The following is a 15,885-nucleotide window of genomic DNA, read 5'->3' as shown; positions in this document are numbered from 1 at the left end:
ACTGCAGAGAGACTGTAATTTACTCTGGGAAAGATTTTGGAAAGGCTCCTTTTCTTCCAGCAGTCTTTGTCATTTTCATGCCAATGGAAAAGCCAGTGTTTTTGCCTAGTGGCTATCGTCTTGGAGATGCATATGGAAACAATGACAGAGCATGACGACACACTGTAAGCCACCCTTAGTGTGGTGTTCCTTAACCACACCGTGAGGACTCTTTCCACAAGACCCCTGTAGGCTTGAGTGAGGGGCTGACAGCCAAGGCTGCCCTTCTCCAGCAACCTGATGAAATGAAGCTGCTGCTGTGCCTTCTTAACAGTGGCTGAGGTGCTGACTGACCAGCTCAAACTGTTAGTGATGTGAAGACCAAGAGGATGGTAGTTGGACCATAGTCTCCCCATTCACAGCACAGCAGGGGAGTCTATTAAATAGCGCACTTCTATCCCTGCAATTGCTGGGCAGATTGATGACTTAAAGGAAAGCAACGGAGGGTCACCAGGGTGCCATACAAGCTAGACCCACCACTCCTGAGTGGAGTTTATCTCCATGTTTAGTCTGTGGTTCTTAAACCCTTACGAAATCACTGAACTCTCCATAGATGATTGTGCTGTATACCAGCTGCTGGGAGTGATCCATTTGTGCCTCTCATAAGACCCAGAATGGTGGTGTCATCAGCAAACTTGGATGTATAACTTCATGAGTGGACAGGCAGTCGTATATGTGAAGTGAAAAGTGTCTGGTGCCCTGCGGTGTTCCCATGTTAACCTTGGACGACCTGAGGTCTATCTATTGGAAAATCTAAGGTCCATTTGGAGATGGAGATGGAGTGAGGGGGTCTCAGACGGCTTAAATTTAGGTTGGACAGTGATGATTTCTGGGTAAAATTTTTACATTACATTATTACATTACTTCTCAACTTCATGGATGTTATATCTTCTTCTTTTTGTCAATGCTGTATCTTGCATGGTTGTGATACTGTCATGGCTGATGTGTACCTAGATCTAATAAAACACCTGCCAAAGTATTCAAGTAATCTCTTCTCTAGTTCGTGTTATAGTAGGTGTCTCCAGGTCCTCACACACACACACACACACAAACACACACACAGAATATTACTTCATTCATTCATACAGATATCAACATCATATGTACATCACTGTACGTACATAAGCTTCAACTTTAAATTAGAGAAATTAGTCTTACACTGAATTGCGTTGCTCAGTAGTAGCCTCTTCATATCCTGTGTATCACCTATTTTCCTCCCTGCAGCTGTGCAAGTGAACTGCAGAATCAGTGGAGGAGCATTTTGTTGAATCCCAGATAGTGTCTGTTCAACCAAGTTTTGAGACTTAATCTCTGTAATCATTATCCAAGCTGGTGCTGGCTTCAAAGCCTGCTGCCTGTCTCCTCAGCGCCCTACCAACTGAACTATTGATGATCTTTGGCCAGTTCTGGGAACTAAAATCCTATATATGTTGTTGATTTACAATTACCATCATCCCCACTGGCTTTGAAGCTGCTGTGGTTTAACTGTTACTTAAGAAACTTGAAGCAATACAGTCCATGTTGACCTCCTGAAGAGGTTACAATGCAGGCTCTGAAAACCATGGCATGTCTCTAACCCTCCGATTGTTTATTCCCTTAAGCACTTGAATGTCCAAGTTGTGTGCCCATCTCTCTCTCTCTCTCTCTCTCTCGCTCTCTCTCCCTTTCCCTTTTTTCTGCTCCCTTTCCTGTCTTTTCTCTCTCTCTCCTTGTGTGTGTTGTGTGTAGATAGGTGAATGATGTGCTTGGTTTTGCCTCGTGTTGTGTAGTTTGTCCTCTTACCAGGTCTTATCTAAAGGTGGCACTGGAAAGTTGCTCTCAAAATCAAATTCTTCATTAGCGTGTCCTTTGTCCACTTCGAGGGTCTAAAGAACAGAGGGTGTTGCAATGCAATGCTTAATGCAAATTTGACTTGACTTTGGGTTTGGTTTTCAGGTTTTGAGTGAGACTTATTATGCCCTAATGAACAAAGAAAATTCCACAACTTAACTGTAGGTCTATTCACTTTGACTATGCTGTATATTGTATAACTAACCTCAGACAACTAAGACAAAACTAAATAATAGTTTCCAAATTTTAACCATTTACCAATTAAACAAAACATAAGTCAGATATTACAAATTAGAACTCTTTAAGATAAACAATGATGCTAAACCAAATTATCTTTACGTTTGCCTTAAGAATAAGCAAATGAACAAGTTAAAAAAAAAAGCACACAACACATAGAAACGAAAACCAGGCTCGGATGTGGTGCAGTCAACAGGATTACTTTATCATATGGAATATTATTTTTAAAAAAGGCACTTGAAAACATCATTTGAACCTGTAAACTTGAATATTTTTGGTTTCTCCCTGCAAAAGCCTGATATGCAGGTTTGCAAGTTCAGTTTAAGGCTTGAAATCTCTCCTTCACAAGCTGAGGCAAAAAAAAATGGGTGAGGTGTAATCCAGATGGCTGGGTCTGTAAGGCATCTTAAAACACAAATCAGCTTCTGCAGAAAATCACATGCTGTCTGGATGTTGCAGAGCAGCACGATGTCAACATAAGACCACAGTGTGTTGTTTTTTTCTTGTTGTTTTTTTTTTTTATTTAACAGTTAATTACAAAAATAAATAAAGACAAAACAGTTTAGTGACATTGTTTATATGACTGTAATACGTGAATGAACTGTGTCCCCTGGTGTCATTTGTTCATGAATGAATAGAGGTAAGCAACGTGGACGGTTTTGCGTCTCCACTCTGGCACTGCACTTCTCAAATCACAGGCTGCAGATTTATCAACATATGTCTCCTGCTGCCTCCAGATGGCTGCAGGGATTTAATGAACTGAAGGAGAAACTTTTTAGTATAAAGTAGTATAAAGCAGCTGTGGACAACAGATACTGTCAGAATCAATCACATTAATTATAATTTTTAGAAAATCAAGGTAGGCTACTTTACATTTTATATTTTATATTTTACTTAACACTGTTTTTTTAATGCTGATTTAAACACATCTGTTGGCGTGTTTGATTAATTCACTAGTTTCTTTAGATTTTAAACATTATTCTGTTATTTCTGTGCATTTGCTGAAAGAATCTCGTTTGCTGTTGTTTAAGTGTGAGTAGAGTGATGTTTTTTTCTGAAATCGACGTGGTTCTGAGGCGTCAAGCCTCAGCACAGCAACAACAACTCGCTTTGTACTGCTTCATCTGAATAAACCTCCCACCTGTGCACTGTGCACGCTGCACTTGGCACCAAAATACACAGACAGGCAAAGTGAATTTCAAGGTCAGGAAATTATCAGAGCACTGCTTGCGCTTGCGCTTGCGCTTGCGCTTGTGCTCATAATCAGGAACTGGAGGCCTCTCTCTCTCCCATTCAGACTCTCAACTGTCTCTTTCACCAAAATTACAATCAGCTCGATAAGTAATTCACAGAAAGCTTCAGCATAATATTGCCTTTCATTAGTGCTGTCTACGCTGCTCAAGCTCACAGACGTTTGACAAATTTACAAAGTGCTCACGTTTTGTAAGCAGAGCTATATAAAATAATCCAAGGGTCCAAGGGATCCAAGCTTCTAACCATACAGCATCTTCACACTACCAGGTAAAATGATAATTTCACCATCTAAGGTATTAATCTGTATAAAACCGAGACCAGATGAGATTAAAGGTTGACAGAGATAACCCAGCAATGGTGCATTTACACACATGGGATTAGAGTCATCAGTTTACTTTAGCGAACAAAAGACGTACTGGTATAATTGTGATGTTCATGACAAAAGAATTGTGTCGAAGATGATGATGGACAAACACAAGTTATCTTAGGTTATTGCAGTAGCAAGCTAATGCTAACATCATGCTAACATGGGTGAGTTGCCAATATAAGCTTAACTCTGTTGACCTTTCGTCTCATCTGCTCTCAGGTTTAGACAGATTACTGAGATCTCCAAACTGCAGCTGTCTGGCAATCTACTGTCAAATGATTGACTGAGCAACATGGACTGTGTGATAATTCACACACATCTGCTTATGAAACGTCAGTGTCCATTAGCAAGTTTTTTTTTTTGCCACACAGCTTGTGAAAGTAAGATTGCAATCCTGAAACTGAATGCACAAACACACAAAATAGAGTGTGTATGCAGAAACCCAAATATAGAGGTTTGGCAACACACACACACTTTTAACGTTTGCCCTGATCAACTGAGTGAAACTTGTGATAATGGCTACAGCTACTGTTTTCCTCTATTTGAACATGACCTGGACTGCTGACATTGTTCTTTCTCCTCATTTCTCCCACTCCATGGGTCTCTCTAGCTCTTGCAGTGTCTCTGTTGCTGTCTGTGAATCTGCCCACCCCCTATGTTTGTCCTCCTTCCCTGCTGCCAATTACAACAGATGTCCCTCACTGGCCACCTAGAGTGACCAATAAATGAAAGCAACTGAAACAAAAGGCACCTTGTGTTTTGACTCTATTGAAATTCAGTTATTTCCTTCCAGTATTGTCTGGAACTGTGTTACTATTCATTTTAACTACTTGTTTAACCATTAACATTCTACCTTTATTATCAATAAATTATCTTAACCATTTGTTTCTTTTACTTAAAACGAAATTACTTTCAGTTTGAAATCCTTCCTACTACGATTGCGAGGCTATATCTAACAAAACATATAAATATAAATATAAATATAAATATGATGAAAAGATTAAAATTACCGAAATATACATGTAATTATAAATCACTTAAGTCTCATGTTTTAAATGTCTTCCCTTCCCTAAAAAATCTGCATCCTTCTGTCATTTAACATTCATTTGGGTTATTGGTTCAGTTGTGTGCATTCAGCACCAATATTATCGTGGACATTACACTGTAAAATATTAACCCTTGTATTCTATTCACTTTTTGGTTGTGTTGCTATTAAAAGCAGCACGGAAATAGTACTCTACATTAAAAAAACCTGAATATATATTTCCAAATAAAAATAGCATATGTTTGCAATTCATCTCTGCTAGATCACATTTAACAATGGGAGTGTCATTTGGTTTTTGCGAAAAAGTTACATTTTTTGTAAAAAAGAAAAAAATCCACTACAATAAAGGCAAAAATTGAAAATGAATATTGAAATAAAAAACAGTTCTCATTTCATATTTTGTACTGATACTGTCAATTGATTTTCACCTTTTTTTTATTATAGTCAGACCTGTAAAGCAAATACAGTAGAAACACTGCTCGTATTGCTTGTGGAGGATTGTAGTTGAAGTGACCTATACACTGTGATGTAGAGTTATTTATCTTTTTATCCCTCCCCCAATGTGCAAGGGTGAGGGGTGCAGTGTGAGAAAATGCTCAGTGTTTAGACTGTTTTGGAACAACATTGTTCCACATTCCAGAGAATAAAAAAGCAGGAAAGCAGCAGCAGATGCTTCTCAGTGTGAGTGAGTGAGTGAGTGAGTGAGTGAGTGAGTGAGTGAGTGAGTGAGTGATGTTTAATAAATGTTTCAAAAAAGATCCGGGTTCTCAAAGATGTGTGTGTAAAATTGTGGGTTTATAGATCTCATTCTAGGTGATCGTGGGTATTATATTATACCGCATTTGCACTGTGTGGAAACTGGAGCTGTGTGGGACATCACAGCTGCGTGGAGGTGTGTATCTTGCTGGGGGTGTTTTGCACAGATGTCGTGTATTCTGTACCTGTTTGTGGAAAGCTGGAAATGTGTGGTGTATGTGGCATCACAGATGCAAAAGTGACATTGTTCGTGTTTTAAGTGTAACATTGCAGTTGTATGTGGGTTTTGCAAGTGTGTGCTTTGCCGTTGTACAAAGCAGGTTTTTGTGTTATTACAATGGTGTGTAATGTGGGGTCCACTCATGTTTGGACTGCTTCTTTGCTTAGTTATAGATTATTATTCTTTCATGCTCTTGCTCATCCACACATACAGATTCATCTGGAGGCAGACAAATCAATAGGACCCAAAAGCCTTAGGAAACAGTTACGTAAGGACTGGACTATACAAGAAGAAGACTCACGACAAGAATGACACAGAGAGCCTGTGTTTGTGTAGTATAAGGCTAAATCATGACATAAGAAACAAATGTTTCTGAGCAACCTGCACTCTGTGAACCGGTGTCGTGTTATTTGAACCATTAGGTCCACTAAAACTGAAAAAGCCCTGAAGAGCTGTGTCAGTTTCATGTTATTATACTATTTGCAGTGGTCCCAGCAGCGCTTTTCAAGGGGAGGTCACTGCTTTATCCAAGGGGGGCATTAAACAATACTCTGGAAACTGTACAACCAGTGAGGGCAACAAAACAATATTAAAATGAGAAGAGAAATAATATTAGAGATATTGTTTTAGCAAATTGTTTTAGCAACATGTAACTATGTTTCATTTTTGATTATTCTCAAAATAACAAAATAAAATCATTTGCATCAAAACCAAACTAAGGGTGATCAAGTACAACCTCTTGAATTCAACTTTAAAAAAAAAAACTCTATACTATATCTAGAAAGCAAGACCATTTTAGTGTAGCTCACATTGTGTAACAATTGCTAAATAACTGTTATGCTTAATTATAATTTTTTTAAATTGATTTAATTATTTTCATTATTGTAATCATTACAAGTGGATTATACTGTGTGGTGAGTGCTGGGGTAATAACAGAGTCCTCTCTATGGTTTAGGCAACAAAATTACTTTATTAAAGTTGTGGAAAGGCTGTTTTTTAGTTGAAATATACTGTAAGTAAGCACGTTGTGTGTGAAGTCACTATGACCTTTTGACTGTGTTAAACCAGGCCATAATCTTGTGTGCTGTGAGAGTTCAAACAACCATAAAACTGTTTCATATTGCTGTAGTCACAACAGGTGGTTATTGTAGGCCCTAATCCAAGATCTGGTATTTAGTCAGAAAACAAATATGTTGTCTGTGAACATTTTACTGATATTTTTAGTAGCAAGTTTAAAAAATGTTTTTTCAGTACTTTTCCAAGAGTCTTTAAATCTGAGATTTTATATTTGTAAAATGTTACAAATGCCAGAGAGGAAAGAGACATCAAAGCTTATGTGTCATGGGCAATAAGCTTAAGGGAAAGTTGCTTTTTAAGAAATCATCATAGAGACACCTATGGTTATCAATGAAACAAAGATGTCAAAATCACCACCAAAAAAATATATTAGAACAATCAAAATTTAGTTTAGCTATTTTTTCACCTCAGCTTCACCACTCAGCTGTAAAGGACAGTTTGGATGTTCCTGTACTTAAAAGTGTAGAGGTTCAGACAAGCTGATGCCTAAATGGAAACTTGAGTGACAAAAGGTAAAAACAAATATTTTTCCTTTTCCTTCTATTTCTTCCTCCTCTTTCCAAAAAAAAGTCTGCTTTTCAGATAATGTAAGACATGACATAAAAAAAAATTTAAGAAAATTCAAAAAAAAAAGGTTGAAAAAAGCAAAAAATCACAAATGCCAATGGAAACAGACTTGGCAAATACATGTTGTTCATGAAGCATAACCTGAACATCACTCAAGCATCCACAATAAGCAGACTGTTACATTCCTCTAATTGATATATAAAACCAACATAAATGCCACATTTCCATCATGTTTTCCACATTTTTCATTTGTTTCCTATTTGACTGATTTGACTTTTAATTACATCATCTTGTCCCATCTTCTCCTGCAGTGGTTTAATGGCACCTGACCCGGCTGTTAGCACCACCAGCTATTTATTATGATCCGTCCATTACATACACTGCTTATCTGTACTGGGTTATGGGGGGCTGGAGCCAGTCCCACCTGACATTTGGCGAGGGCAGGGTCTATCACAGGGAGACAAACAACCATTCATATCAGAATCAGAATCAGAATCAGAATCAGAATCAGAATCAGAATCAGTTTTATTGCCAAGTATGTTTTCACATACAAGGAGTTTTTTCTGGTGATTGGTGCAATTGATCAGCAACAGTGGGGCTCTCTAGCCTTGTTGATGAGGCTAATAGCAGATGGGAAGAAGCTATTTTTGTGGCGAGAGGTTTTGGTCCTGAAGGACCGCAGCCAGAGGGGAGTGTCTCAAATAGTTTGTGTCCAGGGTGGGAGGAGTCAGCTACAATCTTCCCTGCACGCCTCAGAGTCCTTGAGGCGTACAGGTCCTGGAGGGACGGAAGATTGCAGCCAATCACCTTCTCAGCAGAGTGGATGATACGCTGCAGTCTGTTATTGTCCCTCTCCGTGGCAGCAGCGTACCAGATGGTGGTGGAGGAGGTGAGGATGGACTCAATGATGGAGGTGTAGAAGTTCACCATCATAGTCCTTGGCAGGTTGAACTTCTTCAACTGCCTCAGGAAATACATCCTCTGCTGAGCTTTTTTGATGAGGGAGCTGATGTTTAGCTCCCATTTGAGATCCTGTGTGATGGTGGTTCCCAAGAAGCGAAAATGCTCCACGGTAGCCACGGGGGAGTCACACAGGGAGATGGGGGTGGGTGGGGCTGGGCTCTTCCTGAAGTCCACTATCATTTCCACTGTCTTCAGAGCGTTTAGCTCTAGGTTGTTCTGCCTGCACCAGGTCACCAGACGCTCAGTCTCCCACCTGTAGGCAGACTCATCGCCATCAGAGATGAGTCCAATGAGAGTGGTGTCGTCTGCAAACTTCAGGAGCTTGACAGACTGATGGCTGGAGGTGCAGGTGTTGGTGTACAGGGAGAAGAGCAGAGGAGAAAGAACGCAGCCTTGCGGGGATCCAGTGCTGATGGTCTGGGAGTCAGACACATGCTTTCCTAGCTTCACGTGCTGCCTCCTGTCAGACAGGAAGTCGGTGATCCACCTGCAGGTGGAGTCAGGCACGCTCAGCTGGGATAGCTTGTCCTGCAGCAGAACCGGGATGATGGTGTTGAAGGCAGAGCTGAAGTCCACAAACAGGATCCTGGCATAGGTCCCTGAGGAGTCCAGGTGCTGGAGGATGAAGTGGAGAGCCATGTTGACGGCGTCATCTACAGACCTGTTGGCTCTGTAGGCGAACTGCAGGGGGTCCAGGAGTGGGTCAGTGATGGATTTGAGATGGGACAGGACAAGGCGCTCAAATGATTTCATGACCACAGAGGTCAGGGCAATGGGTCTGTAGTCATTTAGTCCTGTGGGCCTTGGTTTTTTGGGGACAGGGATGATGGTGGAGGATTTTAAGCAGGCTGGCACGTGGCAGGTCTCCAGTGAGGTGTTGAAGATGTCCGTGAACACTGGAGACAGCTGATCAGCACAGTGCTTCAGTGATAATATTCACAAATATGCTAGTATTGCTCTAGTTCTAGCCAATTTTTGCAATGAGCAATAATCAGGTTTACAAGTTAAATTTCATTTTTGTCATATAGGACTGAGCCTTGAAAAAAGACAACCTTTTCTGAGACTCTGTTAAGTATCTACCAGTTTCAACATCTCATTTCAGCTTAACTGTTTTTCCTGGGCCTAATGTTATTAACACCAGTATGAACAATAATGGTGTGAGAACTTGGGCAGAGGTCAGTGAGAGCAGGGATGAGCTCAAGTTGAGTGGGGATTTAACCACCAGACGGACAGTAGGTTAATCCACAGGGAAATTCACAAATCTAATTATTGAATCTAATTATATTCTCCCAGAAGAAGACATTGTGAGCTGCTGTTTCAACACAGGTTTGAGTGAGGGTAAATGGGATGGGAAACACCATGAGCACTGTCTCTGTTGACTGACCAGATTCACTAGATGGCTCAATCTGAGCTAGGAGTCTTCTTAATATATCTTCCCATTAGCGTTGGGTCCTGTAATCGCTGGCTGGATTACAGACACAACGTCTTTTTGTTTTTTTTAATGAAGCACTTTATTTATTAATAGCAGCCAGTTGCCAGGGGGTGGTTGGGAGAACAGAACAAAGTGATTCTTTTCATTCTTTCAGTGTCCTCCCATCAAACAAATTAAGGTAAAGTGGGTAATAAAGGAAAAGTCGCAAAGTGGGTGTTTGGTACACAGGGAAAAGTTAACTCCAAATCAAGTCGAGAGAAAAATTACAGACCAGGATTTACCTTCTTCCAGCCCGCTGAAGACATATATACTGTGAGTACAATTATTACCAGTGCTGTCCCCAAGAAGTTATTTTTATTTACAACTAATTTGCAAACTGCAAATACATACCAACCAGATTACATTCTTTTTATGCATGTATGAGGATATGTTGTTCATTTACATATTTGGGACGTTGCAAATAAGTTGAACATGGCAGACAGACAACATATTTTTTTTCCACCAAAATGTCCAATCTTGCAGTACAATACCCACTTGTAGAAACTTCAGAATTGTCCACAAATTGTGTTTTGGCACAGCTTTAGAGCTAGAAAGCTGGACAATATTAATGCAGAAATACGTCGCAGGCAAATATCTAGAGGCCTGCTGACATCAATCCTGCGCTCATACCCTAGGAGGGCAAAAGGAAAGATAGCTTGCTAATGCCCTTTTTCCACCAGAATTAGCAGGTATAAGTGGAGGTTTTTTAAACGTGGACAAACCCACTAATAAAAGCCAATTGACCCCTTTTCCACTGCCAGTCCAGTTTGCCTTTCTGCTTGGACTGAGGACACACACAACTTCAAGAAGCAATGTTGTCTCATGCACTTACAGCACACACACACACTCAGACACAGGGGAGAGAGAGTGAGCTGCTTGCCACCGTGCAAGCTGGTAAAACGGATCTGTCTCATCACCGAGTTGGTGCTCCTGGTAAAGCGTCTGAGCCTCCATGTGAGACACTTCGATCGGTGATTGTGTGTTTGAAAAACTAATTTCAGGGCTGCAGCTCACTCTTTCATCCTCAAGCGCACTGTAGCTGCAGTGTTTCTGGTTTTAACAGCACCGTGCTAGACAGGTGACAGATCTGTCTACAGTGTTACAGCAGGAAAAGGGGTGAAAATTAACACGTTCACTCAGGTGTTGTGCTTACATCAATGTCGATTGGAGCTGGAGCCGATAAATACTCGCGTCTACTGCAGAGTCATTTGACTTGACATTCAGACTTGGTCTGAATGGTGGTTGTGCCCTTTTCTGACAAAAGCCCGATGTCACCAGGTTGCAGCAGGTTTTTTGACCAGTGGAAAAGGGGCTTAAAAGTTAAAGTAAAAGTTACATCAACACCAGTTTATTGTGTGAGCCACTTATGTCAGCTAATGTCTCTAACAGAGACATTACTGAATGCCAAATGCTGTTTATTATGTTGGTGCAACAGGGCAGCAGCTAAATCAACCTCTGAACAAGAGACAGTTTAGGGTTGGGTACTGATCAAAAGGTACAATACGTGATTCCACAGGTGCATGCAATTCGTAGAACATAGCACTGAAACAGTAATTTGTTCATTTGTCCATCTGCCTGTCTTTCATATTATCATTTAGTTTGAACTCATTGACAAAAGAATATCACACATTTCATCATTTATTCAGTTTTAGTCTTGGTTTTGTCATGAAAAAAAGGTTGTCGAAAAATATTCGACATTCGTACATTCAAACGAAACAGACTTAATTATGAAACAAAATTATACATAGATAGATCACATACAAAAATATGATAGAATTGATTGGTATTGTAGTGCAGCAGCGCAATCATGGAAATAAAATGTGACTCACACCCGTATGAGACATGATCTGGGTGGGTCTGTGGTAGTTGTGCAACAGCAATAATCAGCAGGGTAGTATTATGTTGATCGTATCATCCACCACTTGAAGGGGTAACAGTGGGAGATCGGGGAAATATTGACGTGCCACTTCCTGGATGAGTATGGGGTCAAATAATCTGAAATAACCAGAATGAATGAAATAACCACTTTATTTCCAATTCCAGTCTCCAGTGGACATGGGAGAGCAAGTCAAATGCTGGTTATTAAGAGTAGAAGGTTGAGTTGAAATCTTGTATAATGTCTCATGGCAGAGAAGAAGTAAAATAATAAGCTTTCATACAACTGAACCATTTACACTGTGTGGCCCTTGTCGGTGTACTTGTGAAAGTATAGACAGATAAAACTGATACACATGGTGTTATGCTCTGAAATCAAGGTAAAATAAATGTATAATTGTGATTTACTGTATTACAGAGCTGAATGGCCACTTTCATCTGAGGTGTGAAGTGAAAGGAGAGGAGAGTCAAAAGATTAGTGCAATGAGAGTTAAACATTCAAGGTTAACTATCAAAAGTAAAAAAAAATTAATATTAGGCTTGTGTGGCCCAAACAGCCACAGACTTTCATTTAGTTCTTCAGAGTTTTGTAAAAGAGGCTCTGCTTTGATAATTAAGTGGATCTCTTTTGGTTTTGAACAAGACTGTCATCCAGTAAGAAGAAAAAAAAAGCCCATATGTTGTCTGTACAAGGATAACAGCCCATAGTTACATTTTAGTGTCCTCTAACAGACCCACAGGCATTGTTTTGGTCCATGTTAAGAGGAGGTTAGGGTGGATGAATGGGTGAAGAAAGCACAAGACTTTGACACAGGAGACAATGATTACTAATTAAGTGAAATAAAATTAATGTCTCTTTATCCATTGTGTTGTGGGCGTCCTTTTCAAGTGAAGGAGGAGCTGCACACCTCCTCCTGAGCCCAACCCAATGGACCGGCTTTGGAGGAGCTGCATGATGCCTAAATCAAGGAAAATGGGGCCAGACCTGGGCCAGACCTGGGAGGGGAGCTTGCCATCCTTTGGACCCACATTGGAGTCACATTGAGTGTAAGTGGCAGACCTAAAGGTGCCCGTCTCTGGCATTGTAGACCAGACTGTTTGACTGTCTAATTAACTGATAATTATTAGCTGCAGTTATTCTCTTTCTCTATTCTGTTATTCCCCCTGTGTTTCCCTAAGGATTTTCTTAAAGAATGGGGAGGGAGGGTGGGGGGGGGGGGGGGTTCTTTTTTCCTTTTATGTGTCTGAGCACAGAAGGCATCATATTCTGTAGCCTACAGATGAAGGAGAAATTCTAAATCTGCTTCAAATTTGAAACAATGTTGTCTAGACAACATTGTTTGTAAATCAATTTTTTAAATTCTTTTTCATTTATTTCATACTCTTCATAATTTAGTTTTGCCAAACGGTCAAAGTGCATGCTTTTTTCCTACAGCTGTTAGATATTACTCAGATCTCTCTCCCTATATTATTTATTTTTAACAAGACCAATATAATTTATCATGCATGGCCCATCATTTCTCCCCTGAAAGGCACACATGGGTAAGTCTCATATTCCCATGTATCTTTAAGAGCAGCCGGTGGTGGGGGCGGGGGTGGGGGTGAACTCGTGGCCGTGGAGTTCCCTCCAAGGCCGCTAGGCGCGTCTCTGCTCCATGAAAGCTGCCGAGAGAGACTTGGGGCTGGAGGAGAGGAGGAGGAGGAGGAGGGGAGAGGGGGAGGAGAGGAGGAGAGAGCAGAGAGAGAGGACGGTGTTTTATCAGCCAAGTGCAGCCTGAATCGTGAGGAGCGGACGATGGGGGCAAAAATCCCACTCTTGTGTCTTTTTCTCCAACATTACCGTCCTTAACATGTAGACCGGTGCGTGTCAGAATACCTGGAGGTGCTGGCTCTTTCCTGTCCAGGAGAATATAATTCTTATGATAGTTGTGAATAAAAAGATTTTGGATTAATAGCGGACTTGTTTTGGACTAAAAGGGTTTCCTTAATTTCTTTCCGCGCCTGTCTAATTGTTGGACCGCATTTAACCTGAGTTTCTACCCTTTGGAGTGAAAAGTGCGCCAGTCTTATTTCTCCCAGGTTTATTTGCAGCGCTTGAGCGTCGAGATTTTTTGGGGGCTATGTGGCTTTTGGAAGGAATGCACCTTATCCTAACGGGACGTAACGCACAGAGGAATATTATCTGAGGTGGCAAAAAAAAAAAAAGCAGCGGACTGGATCCTTTCCTTCACGGTAAATACACATTCAGACTTTAATTCTGCAAGCGCCATCAGGCTTTAACACTTTACCGGTAAAATCAACCAACTGCGATGCAGTGAGCTGATGTTCTTAGTTGATGATTTACTCGGCAGAATTATCCAGAGGAGGTGGTGATGGTGGAGGACAAGTTCAAGTGGATGTTGAGATGATGAATGCCTTTTTTTTTTCTTTCTTTCTTTTTCCTCCTCCATGACGTTATTTGTGTTTAATGGAAGGGGTCAGTGGTGAGAAGGACTGTGCATTGGAACCGTCCCCGCACAGCAGAGAGCAGCGTCTCCTCTGCCTCTGTCCGCCACTTTGGGCTGTCTCACTCCATGGACGCACAGAGCCGCACACTCTCACCCAGCAAGCTGCGCAAAATAGCCGGCTTCGGAAATAAGCTTTTGGCCGAGATGGCTGAGTGGTGGAATTGTTCAGAGAAACGCTGGTCTCTGCTGTAGAAATGTGAGAAATATCAACAAATCAACAAACATAGTCCGTCCGCCTTGTACCACCTGTGTGTGTGTGTGTGTGTGTGTGTCTTAAACTGTCAGCTCCCAGTGATCTGCTGTTAATGAAAGACGTATCGATTTTTATTCTGTCTTCATCGACATTAACAAGCTGGATGAGTAGACTTTGGATTCTGAAGCTGAGGTTAGATTTATTAAAATACCGGCGCTGGATCCTTGTGGTTAATCGAAACGAACGCAAAACCTGCTCTCAGGCTTATTGCTGGGGGTCAGGATGGAGGGGGATTGAGAACTGTGTGTGTGTGTGTGTGTGTGCGTGTGTTTGCGCGCGTACACGGTGAATAGAGTCTCTCTATCCTCTCTCCGATCCAGGAGGAGGAGGAGGCGGAGGGGGAAAGTTGCGCCCGTCGGCCGCTGCGGGGGCACCATCACCATATAAAACTAGATGAATGCGGTATTTGTGTGTGTGTGTGTGTGTGTGTGTGTGTGTGTGCGCGCGCGCGCGCGCGCTCCAAGGACTTGCCACCCCAAAACCGAAGCAGAAAGAGCGTTTGGGAGCCGCGATGTGACCCTGGCAGTGAGTCTGTAATGACTTTAGCCCGTCACCCCTCTCACCCAGAGGTGCAGCCCGGACCAGGCTCCAATGGGGTGACAGGGAGATGAGTTACAGGGATGCTAGTCATGGCTGGAGCTCCTATGTGGGCATTGAAAGAATTGCTGTGCAGATGAGCCTAATCAAGCCTGAGTGATTGTGCATACTTTTTGTGCAGGGCTACTGTCAGACAGCACAGCAGCAGCTCGAAATGATAATGGGATTTTATGTGTTCAGATATAGGCTATTTATAATCAGGGGTGATACTAGGGGATTCTGGGTCGACTGGGCAGCATGTGACCCCTACCCCAACCCCCAACGCCCCCCTCTCCATCGCTCAGCTTGTGAGTGGCACCTCAGCTTCTTCTCTGCAATTTCAAAGAGAAAACAGACCTAAGACGAAATGACTCAAACGCAAACACGGAGTAATGTATTTCAATGAAAAACAAACTGGCACGGTCAGACACGTTAAATCGTATTCAGTGTCTGTGCCACATGTGACATGTGTGTCATATGTGAGGCACAAGTATAAGTAATGTCCCATATGAATAACTTAACAGCAACTAAAGATGATTACTTCTGAGAGCTGAAATGTTTAATTCATCTCGTAATAGAGATTTAAAGGCATGAGATCACACAGTAAGAACTCCGTTGCAGGCATCAGACACAATCTGGCTATGACCTTTAATGCAATTCCTTCCTTCCTCTTCTCTGTTTCTTGCCATTGCACAGTGGTGGAGGTGGTCATGCTGTTTCTCAGGGGTGGAGGTGGGGTGTCCCAGGGGTTCTGATCTACATTGCTTAGCCCTCAAGGAAAATAACTACTCACCGCTCATCGTTGCGTTCTTCGTCTGTTCTTCCCTTTGTCTTGGTTTTTCTTCTCC

The 15,885-nt window shown here is 41.6% G+C and overlaps 1 protein-coding gene across 2 annotated transcripts in view; it reads left to right on the top strand.

Annotated features, from left to right (window-relative positions):
• Positions 1-13,442: 13,442 nt before the first annotated feature.
• The window catches only part of nlgn1 (neuroligin 1), a 328,004-nt gene continuing 325,561 nt past the window's right edge, over positions 13,443-15,885 (top strand). For both annotated transcript variants that reach the window (XM_071487326.1, XM_071487325.1), the window contains exon 1: positions 13,443-13,933. The gene's annotated coding sequence lies outside the window, so the exon portion shown is untranslated. The remainder of the gene's footprint in view (positions 13,934-15,885) is intronic.

This window comes from Trachinotus anak, unplaced genomic scaffold (genome assembly GCF_046630095.1).
Source record: "Trachinotus anak isolate AG129_WGS33_773 ecotype Australia unplaced genomic scaffold, CSIRO_AGI_Tana_v1 ptg000010l, whole genome shotgun sequence".
NCBI classification, from domain to species: domain Eukaryota; kingdom Metazoa; phylum Chordata; class Actinopteri; order Carangiformes; family Carangidae; genus Trachinotus; species Trachinotus anak.
Note: the sequence above shows the minus strand (reverse complement) of the source record. Positions and strands in the feature narration are given on the sequence as shown.